This window comes from Haliaeetus albicilla, chromosome 2 (assembly GCF_947461875.1).
Source record: "Haliaeetus albicilla chromosome 2, bHalAlb1.1, whole genome shotgun sequence".
Lineage (NCBI taxonomy): Eukaryota > Metazoa > Chordata > Aves > Accipitriformes > Accipitridae > Haliaeetus > Haliaeetus albicilla.
The window spans coordinates 16764671-16778893 of NC_091484.1; positions in this window are offsets into that span (position 1 = coordinate 16764671).

Genomic DNA, 14223 nt, shown 5'->3' on the forward strand with positions numbered 1-14223 from the left:
GATTGTTGTGATCCAAGTGTAGGACCTGGCACTTGGCCTTGTTGAACTTCATACGACTAGCCTCAGCCCATTGATCTCCAGCCTGTCCAGATCCCTCTGTAGAGCCTTCCTACCCTTGAGCAGATCAACCCTCCTTCCTAACTTGGTGTCGTCGGCAAACTTACTGAGGATGCACTCGATCCCCTCATCCAGATCATTGATAAAGATATTAAAGAGAACTGGCCCCAAAACTGAGCCCTGGGGAACACCACTTGTGACTGGCTGCCAACTGGATTTAACTCCATTCACCACAACTCTCCAGCCAGTTTTTTACCCAGTGAAGAGTACACCTGTCTAAGCCATGAGCCACCAGCTTCTCAAGGAGTATGCTGTGAGAGACAGTGTCGAAGGCCTTACTAAAGTCCAGGTAGACAACATCCACAACCTTTCCCTCATCCGCTAGGCAGGTCACCTAGTCATAGAAGGAGACCAGGTTGGTCAAGCAGGACCTGCCTTTCATGAACCCATGCTGACTGGGCCTGATCCCTTGGTTGTCCTGCACATGATGTGTGAGCACACTCAAGATGAACCGCTCCGTAATCTTCCCTGGTACCAAGGTCAGGCTGACAGGCCTGTAGTTCCGCAAATCCTCCCTCCAATCCTTCTTGTAAATGGGTGTATTGGGTCTGGCTGAGATGGAGTTAATACTCCCCATAGCAGCCCTCATAGCACTGTGCTCTGCATCAGTAGCTAGAAAGGTGTTGATAGCACACCAGTGTTTTGGCTACTGCTGAGCAGTGCTGGCACAGCATCAAGGCTGTCTCTCCAACATTTTTGCCCCCCCTCAATGGCAGGCTGGGGCAGGGCAAGATCTTGGGAGGGGACATAACCAGGACAGCTGACCTAAACCAACCAAACAGATATTCCATACCATATGACATCAGCTCAGCTATAAAAGCTAAGTTAAGGGAGACGGAAGGGGGGCATTTTGTCTTCCGGAGCAACCACTACGCGTACTGAAGCCCTGCTTCCCGAGAAGCGGCTAGACATCGCCTGCTGATGGGAAGTAGAGAATAACATCATTTGTTTTTTCTTTGCTTTCGCGCGCACAACCTTTGCTATCACTTTATTAAACTGTCCTTATCTTGACCCATGAGCCTTTTGTTACATTTTCTCCCCCCCGTCCAGCTGAGGAGGGGAAGTGATAGAGCAGCTTTGGTGGGCACCTGGCATCCAACCAGGGTCAACCCACCACAATGGGCATCACATTGGCAAGCCTCCAGTCATCTGGGACCTCCCCAGTTGACCAGGACTGCTGATAAATGATGGAGAGTGGCTTGGCAAGCTCCTCCACCAGCTCCCTCAATATTCTTGGATGGATCCCATCTGGTCCCATAGCCTTGTGAGTGTCCAGGTGGTTAATGACCATTAACTGCTTCCTCCTGGATTATGGGGGGTATATTCTGCTCTCGGTCGCTGTCTTCCAGCTCAGGGGCCTGAGTACCCTAAGGATAACTGGTGTCACTATTAAAGGCTGAGGCAAAGAAGGCATTAAGTACCTCAGCCTTTTCCTCATCTTTGGTGGCAATGTTCCCCTCTGCATCCAACAAAGGATGGATATTCTCCTTGGCTCTCTTTTTGTTGTTAACGTAGTTGTAAAAATATTTTTTGTTATCTCTTATGACAGTGGCCAGATTGAGTTCTAGCTGAGCTTTTGCCTTTCTAATTTTCTCTCTGCATGACCTAACAAGATCCCTGTACTCTTCCTGAGTTGCCTACCCTTTCTTCCAAAGATGGTAAACTCTCCTTTTTTTTCCTGAGTCCCAGCAAAAGCTCCCTGTTCAGCCAGGCTGGTCACCTTCCCTGAAAGTTCATCTTGTGGTGCATGGGAATAGCCTGCTTCTGAGCCTTTAAGACTTCCTTCTTGAAGAATGTCCAGCCTTCCTGAACCCCTTTACCCTTCAGGACTGTATCCCAGGGGACTCTCTCAACCAGTGTCCCGAACAGGCCACAGTTTGCCCTCTGGAAGTCCATAATAGTGGTTTTGCTGAACCCCTTCCTTACCTCACCAAGAATTGAGAATTCTATCATTTCATGGTTGCTAAGCCCAAGACGGCCTCCAACCACCACATCTCCTACCAGTCCTTCCCTGTTTGTAAACAGTAGGTCTAGTGAGGCTCCTCCGCTGGTAGGCCTACCTACCAGCTGTGTCAGGAAGTTATCTTCCACACACTCCATGAACTTCCTAGACTGTTTGCTCTCTGCTGCGTTGTATTTCCAGAAGATGTCCAAAAATTTGAAGTCCCCCATGAGAACAAGGGCACATGATTGTGAGACTACTGCCAGCCGCTTGTAGAATGCTTCATCTGCCTCTTCAACCTCGTTGGATAGTCTATAACACACTCCCAGCATAATATCTGCCTTTTTTGACCTTCTCCCTCATCTTTACCCATTAGCACATGACCTTATCATCACAATCATGGAGCTCTGTACAATTGAAACACTCCCTAACATAGAGAGCCACCCCACCACTTCTCCTTCCTTGCCTATCCCTTCTGAAGAGCTTATAACCATCCATTGCAGCACTCCAGTCATGAGAGTCATCCCACCATGTTTCTGTGATGGAGACTAAGTCATAGCTATCCTGTTGCACAATGGCTTCCAGCTTCTCCTGTTTATCGCCCATGCTGCTTGCATTGGTGTAGATGCACTTGAGCTGGGCTATTGATTCCACCCCCAGCATTGGCATGCCACACCTAGGCTCATCTCTGGGAGCCTAGTTTTATCCCCTTCCCCCTTCAAACCTAGTTTAAAGCCCTCTCTATGAGCCCCACCAAGTCATGAGCGAGAATCCTTTTCCCCCTTTGAGATAGCTGGACTCCATCTGTCACCAGCAGGCCTGGTGCTGTGTAAACCTCCCCATGATCAAAAAAAACAAAATTCCACCGATGGCACCAGCCTCTGAGCCATGTGTTAATCAGGTGTGTTTTCAGGTGTGTTTTATATTACTTTCAGTCAAAACAGAAGTTTTGGCTTTGTTAATGACTTCTGTTAAGATGCTCATTTGCCTTCCAATTGCTGTGATGATTGAAGAGCCTTCAGGAGTAAGAGTAATTTCAAAAGTATCTACTTGCAGCTGAAACAATGTTCAAAAACCCTATGATTTCATTGTGATTTTTGAGGTGGTTTTTGCCTTAGAGTATCAGCCTTTGCAAATGGACAATTATATTAAGATCACCACTAGAGATGTATGTTCTTATTCCCATAACTCTTCCTTTCCATAGCAGTAACCACAGCTTTTCTCACTCCCTCACCCCAAGTTGTCTGGTTTTAATCTTGAAACTATGGGCATTTCAATGCCGTAAGTCAGGTATCTGGGGAGATTTTCTTGTCTCTTTATCTTAGCTCAGATGAGACAGAAGACAGAAAAGCAATTGTCAGGTCAAACGTACAGCCAGAACGTAGAAGTCAGGGACTGATTTCCATACAGCTGGATGCAATCTCTGCTCCAGCAGGGATAACTCCTCCTGAATGATGAAACCAATATCCAGCTTCCTCCTCCCTAAGCTCATGAACACTGGTATATTTGAAAAAAGGGTTTGTTCAGAACGAAATCTTATCCACAGCTCACATCACACAAGATTTTACACTTAAAAGCACACAAAATAATTCTATACATCCTGGTTTCAGACCTAAAGGTTTCAGTTTACTTTTTTAGTTAGATGATTGAATTCTCACCGCTGACTTTTACCTCCTTACGTGTTCAAACAATGTAGAAGAGGTTTCTGTGAAACTACTTAAGATGCTAACAAATGACAGATGCCATGAACCCAATGCTCATAACTACATCCCCCACAGTAGGTGAGTGAGCCTAACCCTACAAAAACACACCAACAAGTGCCTCCACATTTATGAGCCAATGCTCAGTAATATCCCTTCAGTAATAAACTAGGCTTCAAAAATCAAGACCCAACTTCATTATAATCAACAAGAACAACTTAGGGAACACATCTTTACAGTAAACAGCTTTTTTAGTTTTGCAGAAGTAGGATGATACTTGACTCCAAGTTGAAGCTAGACTACCAAGGGAAAAAAAAAAAAAGCATATCTTTGGAAAGGAGCCACCAAAGCCACTTTCTTAGACATGCAATAGACCCTTTATTGCCTGAAGTTTTTAAGACATCTAGGCACTCAAATTGTTGAGGAGCAAACTGCTGTTATATGGCAATACAAAGCTCTGATCTGCCAACAAACAGAATGAGCTGTAGGTTGCAATGAACACCTGGTTTTGTTTGCAGGTCTTCAAGAGTATGGTGTCTTCTTTAAATTACACTTGTTTGTTTTACATGAAGAAGTGGAATTCAGATCCTCTCTTTTTTTTTAATAGAAAGAAAAAAACCCAACCCAACCCAACCAAAGAAAACTTCTCAGCCAGCAGTGGGACAGAAAAGCCTGAAAACAAAATATAAACATATACTAAAGGCTTGGAATCTAGGAGAAAATAATCCAGTATCTTTTAAGCCTTCTGATATTTTAAAATCTTGCTTTCTGCAAAGACTAATAATAATTCAGTATTTGGGACTGTAGCTGCTGCTTCTAGTTACATAATATTTAAATAAAACTAAAGTCAGAGATGTTAAAGAATGAAATGTTTCCCAGGGGGTTGATTCTGGGGAGAGACCATGGAATTTTTTTCAAAAGTAGAGTGCTAACAGCGACATATTAACAACAGACGTATATGTTGCCACTTCTGGAGAAAGAGATGCCATCACCTACATTTATGATGCTGCTGAAAAAAAAGATAACTTGGGCCAAGAAAGGATACTAAATAATACCTTTCCTTTATAGAAAGTACTGCATCCAGTGACTGCAAAGGTAAAATCTCTGCACAGGATCAAAACTTATATAGGAAAAGGTTAAGTGTCTCTATCTGTAGATCTACACTAGCTTAAAGACTTGATTTTCAGAGGCAATGACTATCAATAATTCTACCTTGTGTCCATGAACACAGAGGTGCTCAACAGCACCTAAAATCTAGAGACTTGTCTCAAACATTTTTTTACTATTTATGCACTTAATGATCATGCATGAATATGCTAGCAAGCTTCAAAAAAATCTTTTGACTTATTAGCACTCTTGTGTCAAAAACCCCCAAGCTAAATAAGAAACCAATAATCTCCAGACCATGTTTCTAATTACATATTGTGTGAACATACACATTATTTAATTGATAGTATAGTGACACATTATTTAATTGATAGTAGAGCAGGTGAAAAATTTGTAACCACTTATTAAAAATATATAGAAAACTGTGATTATCTGTTTAATGCTTACTGGCTAGAGATTTGGGAAAAAAAAATCACTCCAGTATACAACTAAAAAGCACCACTTTGAACTTGAAAACCAGCCAGGAATACCTTGAACTCACCAAGATTTAAGCTATTGGCTTTTGAAAATTCTGCTCCTTAAATTATCAATTTTGTACTCATAGATGCCATAGTAATGAGTCCAATGGCCATCTGGAAAAGAAAATATTTTAAATAAGTTACTCATGTTGCTTTTTGAATTTCACATTTACCAGCAGAGGGGCTGGAAGTTGTGCTGTACATAGTTTCACTGCCCACTTCCCTCCACTGCTGTCTCAGACCCTTTTCCTGAAAGGGGCCAGCACAGAGCTGGCTGAACACAGGAAAGAAGGTGAGAGAGATGCAAAGGGATCTAAACAGAAATTACTGGTTCCCAAAGCAAAATGCATGTAAAGAAGAGAAAAAGAATAAAACACTTTAGTAAGGGCGGAGCTGCAAAGCAAAGAAAGAGTAAGTGTACTCCTCTTAAGCTATCTCAAACCAAGGGTGAAGTCAATTGCTGAAGTTACATCCTTCTGGAAAGTGTTGTTCAAGTAATATTTAGACCTCAGATCTAACTTCAACACATTAAGACAGCCATTAATACCTCAAGCCCTTCAACTTTGAAAATGCAAGTTCTTTAAAATCAGACCAGGATCATGAAGTTAACAGAAGCTCCCCAATTCCTGCAAAGAACTTCACTGCAGAGAGTCAACAAAATGTTGATTCCTCTGTGTTCCTTGTAAAATATTCCCTTAGGAAAGAGCTCTTCAGCTTGTAAGCTTCAAATTCCATTGAATGTTTCTTCATGGAAGATAAGGGGAATCTGTGACAAAGATTCATTCAGATGCTGAATCACTGTGAGTCAATGAAAGAAAAGAGGTTAGGGCATTAAACTGCTGTGATTATTTCTATAGATACATAGAAATCAAGTATCACAACACAATATTTGTAGTAAGAGATAATATACTAGCTCATCTGAGAGATGCTTCCAGCTTCTGAAGGGTTTTTTAGTGATGCATGCCATGACATGCCTTGCTTTGGCTTGTACTCAGCAGTCTTGAATAGAAATTAATTTGGTATTATTAAGGAGAGAATTACAATAAGATAGAACAATGCAGTGTTGTTCTCACCTGAGTACAGGCCAAAGAATTAGTGTCATATAAAGCTGTACAAATCAAGTTGAATGATTGCCCACATATTCCACCGCTGTACTCCTAGCAAGCTTGCCCTTTCAGCCCGGTACTGTATGCCAAATTTTCTATGCCTACATGGTGAACAAAATGTTGTGGCTTTAACAGAAGGCATAAAAGACATCTTGATTCCAGATATATATTTGCCTATAAGTATGTCTCAAAATTAGTCCTATCCAAATTTCTTCACTGGCCATCCTCAGTACCTTCTCTTAGCACCAATTAATTTTGTCTTTAGCACTTAGTGGTAAAGAAATTTCCTCTTGCCTCAAAGCACGTTGCTTTCAGATACCATTAGAGTTTTGACTACATGTGGAAAAGACCCGTTTTTCTATATGTAGATCAGGCAATCTCTGAAGGCAGAAAATGCCAGAAATACCAATCACAGCACATTAGAAGTATCCCAGACAACCAGCTGCTATAGCTGTTCCTTGGAAGGAAGAAAGGCAATTTGCTTCTCTTGTTCTAAATGTACTGGTGGAGGTATCATCAGATTGGCTACTTGGAATCATGGTCTTCAGGGCAATATTATATCCTGGGAAGGAGCCAACAGTGGCATTTAATATTTTAGGTATAGTGTCAGAAAAACAACCCAGAGTCTTTCCTAGTGTTCCTCATCTGTGGCTATGCTCCTAGCCATGAACATGCCAGACCAGGTCTAGGTTTCTTTTATCCAGTTCACATGCATCTAAATCTAACAGCAGTTATGTAAAATGTCTGCAGTCCTGAAGAATCTGAAGGGGAAGATTGATGAACCTCATCCCTCATCTTTGTTCTGAATTCCACTTTGTGCAGAGCTAGTCTACCACAAAAACCTTCAGCTCACGCTAGACCTATTCAGGGCACTGACAGCTCCAGGGAACCAGATAAAGTTCAACTCAGGCAGCTGGAATATAACCCGTCTTGTATGTCTAATTCAGGATATTAAACTATGGGGCTTATATGGATGAAAGATAGCAGAACTGGCTGTATCAGTCAACAGAGATCACTTGGATATACTAATATATATTACCTGAAAACAAGACAAATTGGTGAATGGGGCCTGAAAATGTGTAAGCGCTCTCTCCTCCCTATTTTGAAAAATAAAGACAGCTGTTCATTTAGTAACCTCCAAATACAAGACACATGAACTGCTCAGGAACAAAGCTTCAAACGTTCTGGCTAAAAGTCTTTTGCAGATGCACAGAGTTTTCTTTCTATTTCTAAAAGCACCAACCACACTCATACTATGGCAAAATAAGGGAGAGCAACCACCACTCCACTATATTGCACAACAGTTTGTCTTGGACTGCTCTCAAGATGAGTAGACTACCTGCCATGGCCACCAAGCAAGGACCCCTCAACAAGTATATCTCAAGTGACCACAAGTAATCATAAAACAGGATGCTTCAAGAGGGGTGATTTGTGCCACTGCAGAAAGCAACTCTGAAGTGCCTAGAGCAGGACGTAAGGGAGGGGTCCACAAGAGATGGCACATCCCTTGTGCCATCATTATGAAGTCTGATTTTGACTTAATTCCCAGTTCTCTTGAATGTGAGCATTTCAGCACCTACTAGTCAGCACCAGAGGCATATCCATGTAGAATAGAGAGCAATTTTCTTCCTGGCAAGCATATTTTTATGAATGACAATTCTTACCCCAGCAATATTTCATACTTCAACTTAAGAGAGGAAAAAAACCAATCCCCCAAAAGAAACCAACCCAAAAATCCCCACCATGCTGTGGTTTAAACCACTTGATTTTGACAAACAATTGGGCTGTTGGCAGCGGAGTCACTATGAAGCTGGGATTAAGGAACAGTCAGCAAATGCTGATAGTTAAATTCTCTTTTTGAGATCAGAGTTTGAATTACTTGAGAGAGTACTGAACATGGGCTGGAGTGAGAAAGCCAGACAGGGCAGCTCTCTGCTTTCATTCCCATACCATCCTCTGCTCCAATACCTCTCGCTGCATTAGGTGACTAAGATATTTGGTAAATACTCACTCCTTGTGCACTGCTGGAATCAAAGCAAAATGAAAATTCAGATTAAGAATTTGTCCCATGGGTGATACTGAGAGACCTTAAGCTTTTAAAAGGACGCAAATCTGAACTAAAGCTTAGTACCTGTGCAACACGACTTTAGGAAGGGAGACAGTACTTCCAGCAGCAGGATAATAGCAGCTATTTGTTAGGCTTGAGCAGAGATCATTTATTTGCTGCAGCATGGCTCACAGCCACCATCAGTGTTGCTGGGGCAAGTCCCACGCTTTTCATCTGCCAGTATTTCATTTCAATCCCTGTGACGATCCTTGTCCAAGTATACTTCTCAAAAGCCCAGAGACCTTTCTAAAGAAACAAACACATCAGAAAGTCTTTCAGTTTTTTGTTTTTAAGACAGAAGTCTTCATCAATTATATGAACTTTACTCATCCTCATCAAATGAGAATTTGCAGCAGAGAAACTACTGGAAAACATCAAGAGATTTCAGGTTTGCTTATCTACATACCTATGTACCAATGAAGCAGGGAAAACAAAAGCTACACTGGTTTCCCAGCAGTCATACTACTGAATACAGTTTTCAAATGATACATTCCTTGCACAGATACTATAAAATCTCATTTTTCCACTGGGAGACCCTGCACTGTGTCACTTCCAGATGTTGTCCTACTGTAGTACATGTTCAGTTCTTAGCTGCCATCCACAAGCAGATGTTTCTCTTCATGCTATAGTCTGTAAACATTTTGCCTTCAGCAGAAATCTATTTAAGCAGTATTTTTGAAGTTCAAAGAACTGCTTTATTTCTTTTTCAGTTTTGTGTATTTCTATCTTTGAGGAGAAGCACAGAACCATAATTTCTTTCTCCTTCGATTCATGCTTCACAGACAATCCTCTATTTATCACTCAGCTTGGCATGGAATTTTACTACCAAACTGGCTGAGAGGTTAAACCTTCACTCTATAAAACTGCAATCAATGATCAAGTTTAAAAAAATGCATGTTTAAAAAACCTTGACCTTCTCTTTCATTGAATAAGCACACAAAGCAGTAGGGGACTGATATGAACCCAAGCTCAGATAAATATTGCAGGAGTAATTTTATTCTTTATATGCTAGTATCTTGATCCCACAAACCACTTTCTAAGGTGGAACTTATATTCCCATCTCCACGAAAAATAATTTCTTTCAAAATTTGATTAAAAACAAGTCTTGCTTTACTTTCAGCATAAAGTTTTTTTATTCTCCCCCCCCACTATTCCTATTATTTCTGAAGTTAATAATAATCAAACACCTTGAATTCAGCAAGAATTTCCTACAGAAAAGAATGTGTTGTGTTTCACCAGAAGCATAAATGGTATGAAACATTTTCATTCTTTTCTTTTTTTCATATTATTTTGTTATTTCTTCTCAGACAAATCTACATGATAAATACTAAAGAACAGCTGCAATAGACTGAATTTACTGTTATTTGTAAATGACAATGTTTACTATTCTTAAATATTCAGATGGTTGTTCTATATTCGGGAAAATACTGCAACCTGTCAAACTGTCATTTTTGCAAAATGGCAATTCTGAAAGTTTAGGCTTAAAACCAGGTCATTATTTCAAAGTTGTGTTTATGCAAACAAGGAAAAGAAAATTCTGCAAATACTGAAAGGCTACTCAGCTGAGGTTCCAGTCCCTGCAGAAATACAGAAATATACAACTACCAGACTAAAGTCCATATAGACAGCTGCTTTGACTGAAACACAGGAAAATACCTCCAGATATTCACTTTTTATGTCACTGCATTTGCTTTGGGATCTGAAAATAGTTGGTTTCGTGCAGTCAGAGAGATGGTATGTCACAAGCATGGTTCTACCCAAAATAGTTAATATCTCAAACATTTATCAGATACAGTGCATTGCACTGAAACACGTGTCCACAGTAAGTCAGTCAAGAGTCAGATAAGTGATTATCTGAGGAAATCATAATCTGTGGCTGACTATTTAGGAAAAGAAATGTTACTAACTGGACTGGGTCATAAAAATAAATGATGGCTTTTGTGTAGACCATCTTGAAATCCCTTCTCTATTAAGTATCTTACAAAAATTTACCAGAGCCCAACTTCCAGTTTTCTCTTTCCACCCTTAAATCCACACAAACACAAACTTGAATCCTATGCCAGAGCTCAGGTGCTTTTTGGACCCTATTTCCCACTGGACACTTTCATCTCTTTCCAAGGTTCATCCTGGGCTTTACTTCCTGTCAACACCTACTCTGCTCTTTCCAAGCTTTGTAAGAGGATGTTCTTACATATGGACGTGTCCCAATAGCACGACTATCTTCAAGCACAAAGTAGATGGCAGAGGACACCCGAGACTCATGAGGAGGCAGTCAGGGCAGGGCAGCTCCCCAGCCTGGTCTGTATGCAAACCCGAGAGCAGTGCTGTACTCTGCACATGCCGCTGTCAGCACGGAGCTCTGCAGGCTTCACCCTGTAAAGGGCTGAGCAGGAGAGTGTTTAGTTCTCTTATTTCCTCTAAGGGTCTTTGGTACAGGATGGTCTCCTTGATACCAGAGTTATAAACCTCAGCAACTTCAAAGGCATGAAGTCTGGGACAATATGAGTGTAAATTAAATTTCATCATCAGAATAACTATGACCAGAACAAACTGAAAACATATTTTTATTAGCTTCCTAGAGCATTTTACAACAAGCTCCACCTACAGAGAGGACTGAAAGAGAGGACTCCTATAGAACAAACACACTGATAAAGAAACATGTAGTTTGTTAGTTTGTTAGTTAGTTAGTTAGGATGCTGCTCTAATTTTGCTTGTTTGTTTTGGTTTTTTTTAAGCTCTGCTTCTTTGAACTGAAGTATTGTGCAGCCTGCACTGCACAGGCATCTTGCTCAGGTCTATGCTGACAACTTCACTGGATGGCATTTCTGACCTCCTTCTTTCTTGGTTGGGTTTTTTTTTTCCATTTAAAATAAAGGTTTTGTGTCTGAAAAAGATCTGTGTTGTGCCAAGTCAATAAACTTAAGCCAGAATAGGAATCTGCAAGCTTCTTTCTCTCCCTGCATAAAGGTTACACTAGCAAGTTATACCAAGATCTGTATGTCAGTAACGCTCCTCCATCTGCCTGAACATTGTCTAGAGCCTCAAGACATATTTAAATATTGGTCTGTGGTTTTTTTACCTTACCTGTTACAACAGACAGAGGGAAAAGCCACAAAACTCAGTATGTCTAGCAAAAGCAGCAAGCATACGCACCACTGCTGATCCCTTTAAATATGCAGGAGCAGAAAGGGTTGTCTTCCCTGGCCACTCACTCTTGTTTCTACCCGCTGATCACCAGATCAGGGTAATGTTGTGATCTATTTAATACTAACTTGGTTGGATCAATTTCTGATAGTCACATTGAAATTATTAATAGACATTTGTTAAATAGAAATTGGGAAGTTGACTTTTCTGGATGAGGAGAGAGCAGAGAACACTGTCTACCACAATATTCTTGTGTCCAAGTTAGGACAATACGGTCTGGATAGTTGGAAAACTAGATAGGTAAAAAACCTGGTTGAATGGTGGGACTTAGAGAGCAGTGCTTAATGGGTCATGCACCACCTGAAGACCAGTAACAAGTGGAGTACTGCAGGAGCTTATTCTGAGATGTGTCCTGTTTAATATCTTTATCAGTGACTTGGAGGCAACAGAGCACTTGCTGTTGCAGTAGGCTCAAGGGCACAGCAGTCATCCAGAGGGACCTAGACAGGTTGGAGAAATGGGCCAAGAAAAACCTTGTGAAATTCAGCAAGGACAAATGCAAAGTCCTGCACTTGGGAAAGGAATAGCCCCTTGCAACAATACAGGCTGGGGAGAGACTGGATGGGGAACAGCTTTGCTGGAAAAGACCTAGAGACGTTGGCAGACAGTAATTTGAACATAAGCAGTGTGCCTTGGCAGCAAAGGTGAAAGGCATTTTGGGCTGTAGGAACAAGGGGTGCAGCCAGGAGATTAAAGGAAGCAATTATCCCTTTCAACATTCCCTTCTATCTTCACTATCCCCCATATCAATGCTTACTGGGCCATGTGTAGAATATTTCATCCAGTTTTGGACTCCCCAATACAAGACAGACATTGACAAACTAGAGTTCAGCAGAGGGTGGCCAAACATGCTCAGGGCACTAGAGCACTTGCCCTGTGAGGGGACGCTGAGAGACCTGGGCTTGTTGAGCCAGGAGAAAAGAAGGCTTCAGGGAATCTCATTGCAACTAAAATGTAAATTCTGCTTCTGTCCACCATCTCCTGCTCAGATCTTGCACTATACTTCTAACTTTGGATATCTCAGTTCTCTCTCTGCTCCACATGTAATGAACCTAATCTGACTTATTTGCCTTCCATACTTACAGTCATGCAATCTGGGCCAAGTTGTCTTTATCTGTCAGATAAGGAATATGGTAATTTACTTTCTCAGCCTGCATTTCTGATTACTCTGAGTTTCCAGTCAGTGAGAATTTACCTGCCTAGAAGCTCTATGTGCAGTTCAACCAGTGGAATTGCTCTAAAAAGGAAAGCAATCCCCATGACCTGCATGTTTTTCTGGTCAGCCTCTAGATCTGCTCCTCCTAGAAGCAAAAAATAAAATTAAATTATCTTTGTTCTGAGCACAGAAATGGAGCTGAGCTCCATGTGCCTTTTATGGTAAGTCAGTAATTGCCTTAGTTAATTTGCCCATCCTTAAGAAAACCAACACCCACATGGGGCTAGAGAGGCAACCTAGATAAAACACTGCAACATTTAACAAAATTGAGCCCTTAAGGAAGGAGAAACAAGAAAAAAAATGTGTCACTTATTAAGAGAGCAACAATAAAGCATTGACTTCTTTGCAAAGAACCAAAGTACAAAAACAAAGAGCATTCTTAGCCTAAGAATTATTTTTCAAGGACTCGCTAGATTTTTGCCATGAAACCCTCCTCTCAGACTCGAAGACTGTATCATTTCAAACTGACAAGTTATAAGGAGATGCTACCTTCCATCTGTAAGTCAACTGAAAGAAGAACTTTATGTAACATCTGGATGGGAATGTGACCTTCGCCCATCAGGGTTTCAAACACCAGAATCTATCCATCCTAGATCTAAGAGGATATCAAGGCCAGATGCTGCTATGGATAGTCAGCCTAAAATGGTGATAGTATTTTACTTCCACTGCCCTTTTCAAGCACTCAGATCTTTAATAAACCTTGATGAATTAAGCCTTTCAAAACTTGGTCCAAAGACATTAATATTGTTTTCATTTTAAGATTTTAAACAAATGGGGCAAACATTGTTCTGGATCCTAGAAATACCACAGAATCAAGACATTAACATGGTAATTCCACTTTCTGAGTGCTGACTAAATGTGTTCCAACAAACCTACGAGTTCTGCATCTGGAGACTCAATCTTTGAAGTTTTTCTACACTTCATTCACTGTCTACATTGTCAGACCGCCAAACTCCAAGTTATTATAAGTCTCATGATTTTCATAGAAAGGCCATAAGCACAAATACCCACATACAAATTAATCATTTGCTAGACGTTGTCTTAAAGAACTACGTATTATAATACTACTTCTTACTGCTCAACATCTGTCTAACAGAAAAATCCTGTTAGTCTTAGTCTTTGCTGCTTCATTAACATACATACATTTACTTAGGCTTTCCAAAATGTTTTCTGTTGAAACAAAGCTTTCTGCATTAGTTGAATTGC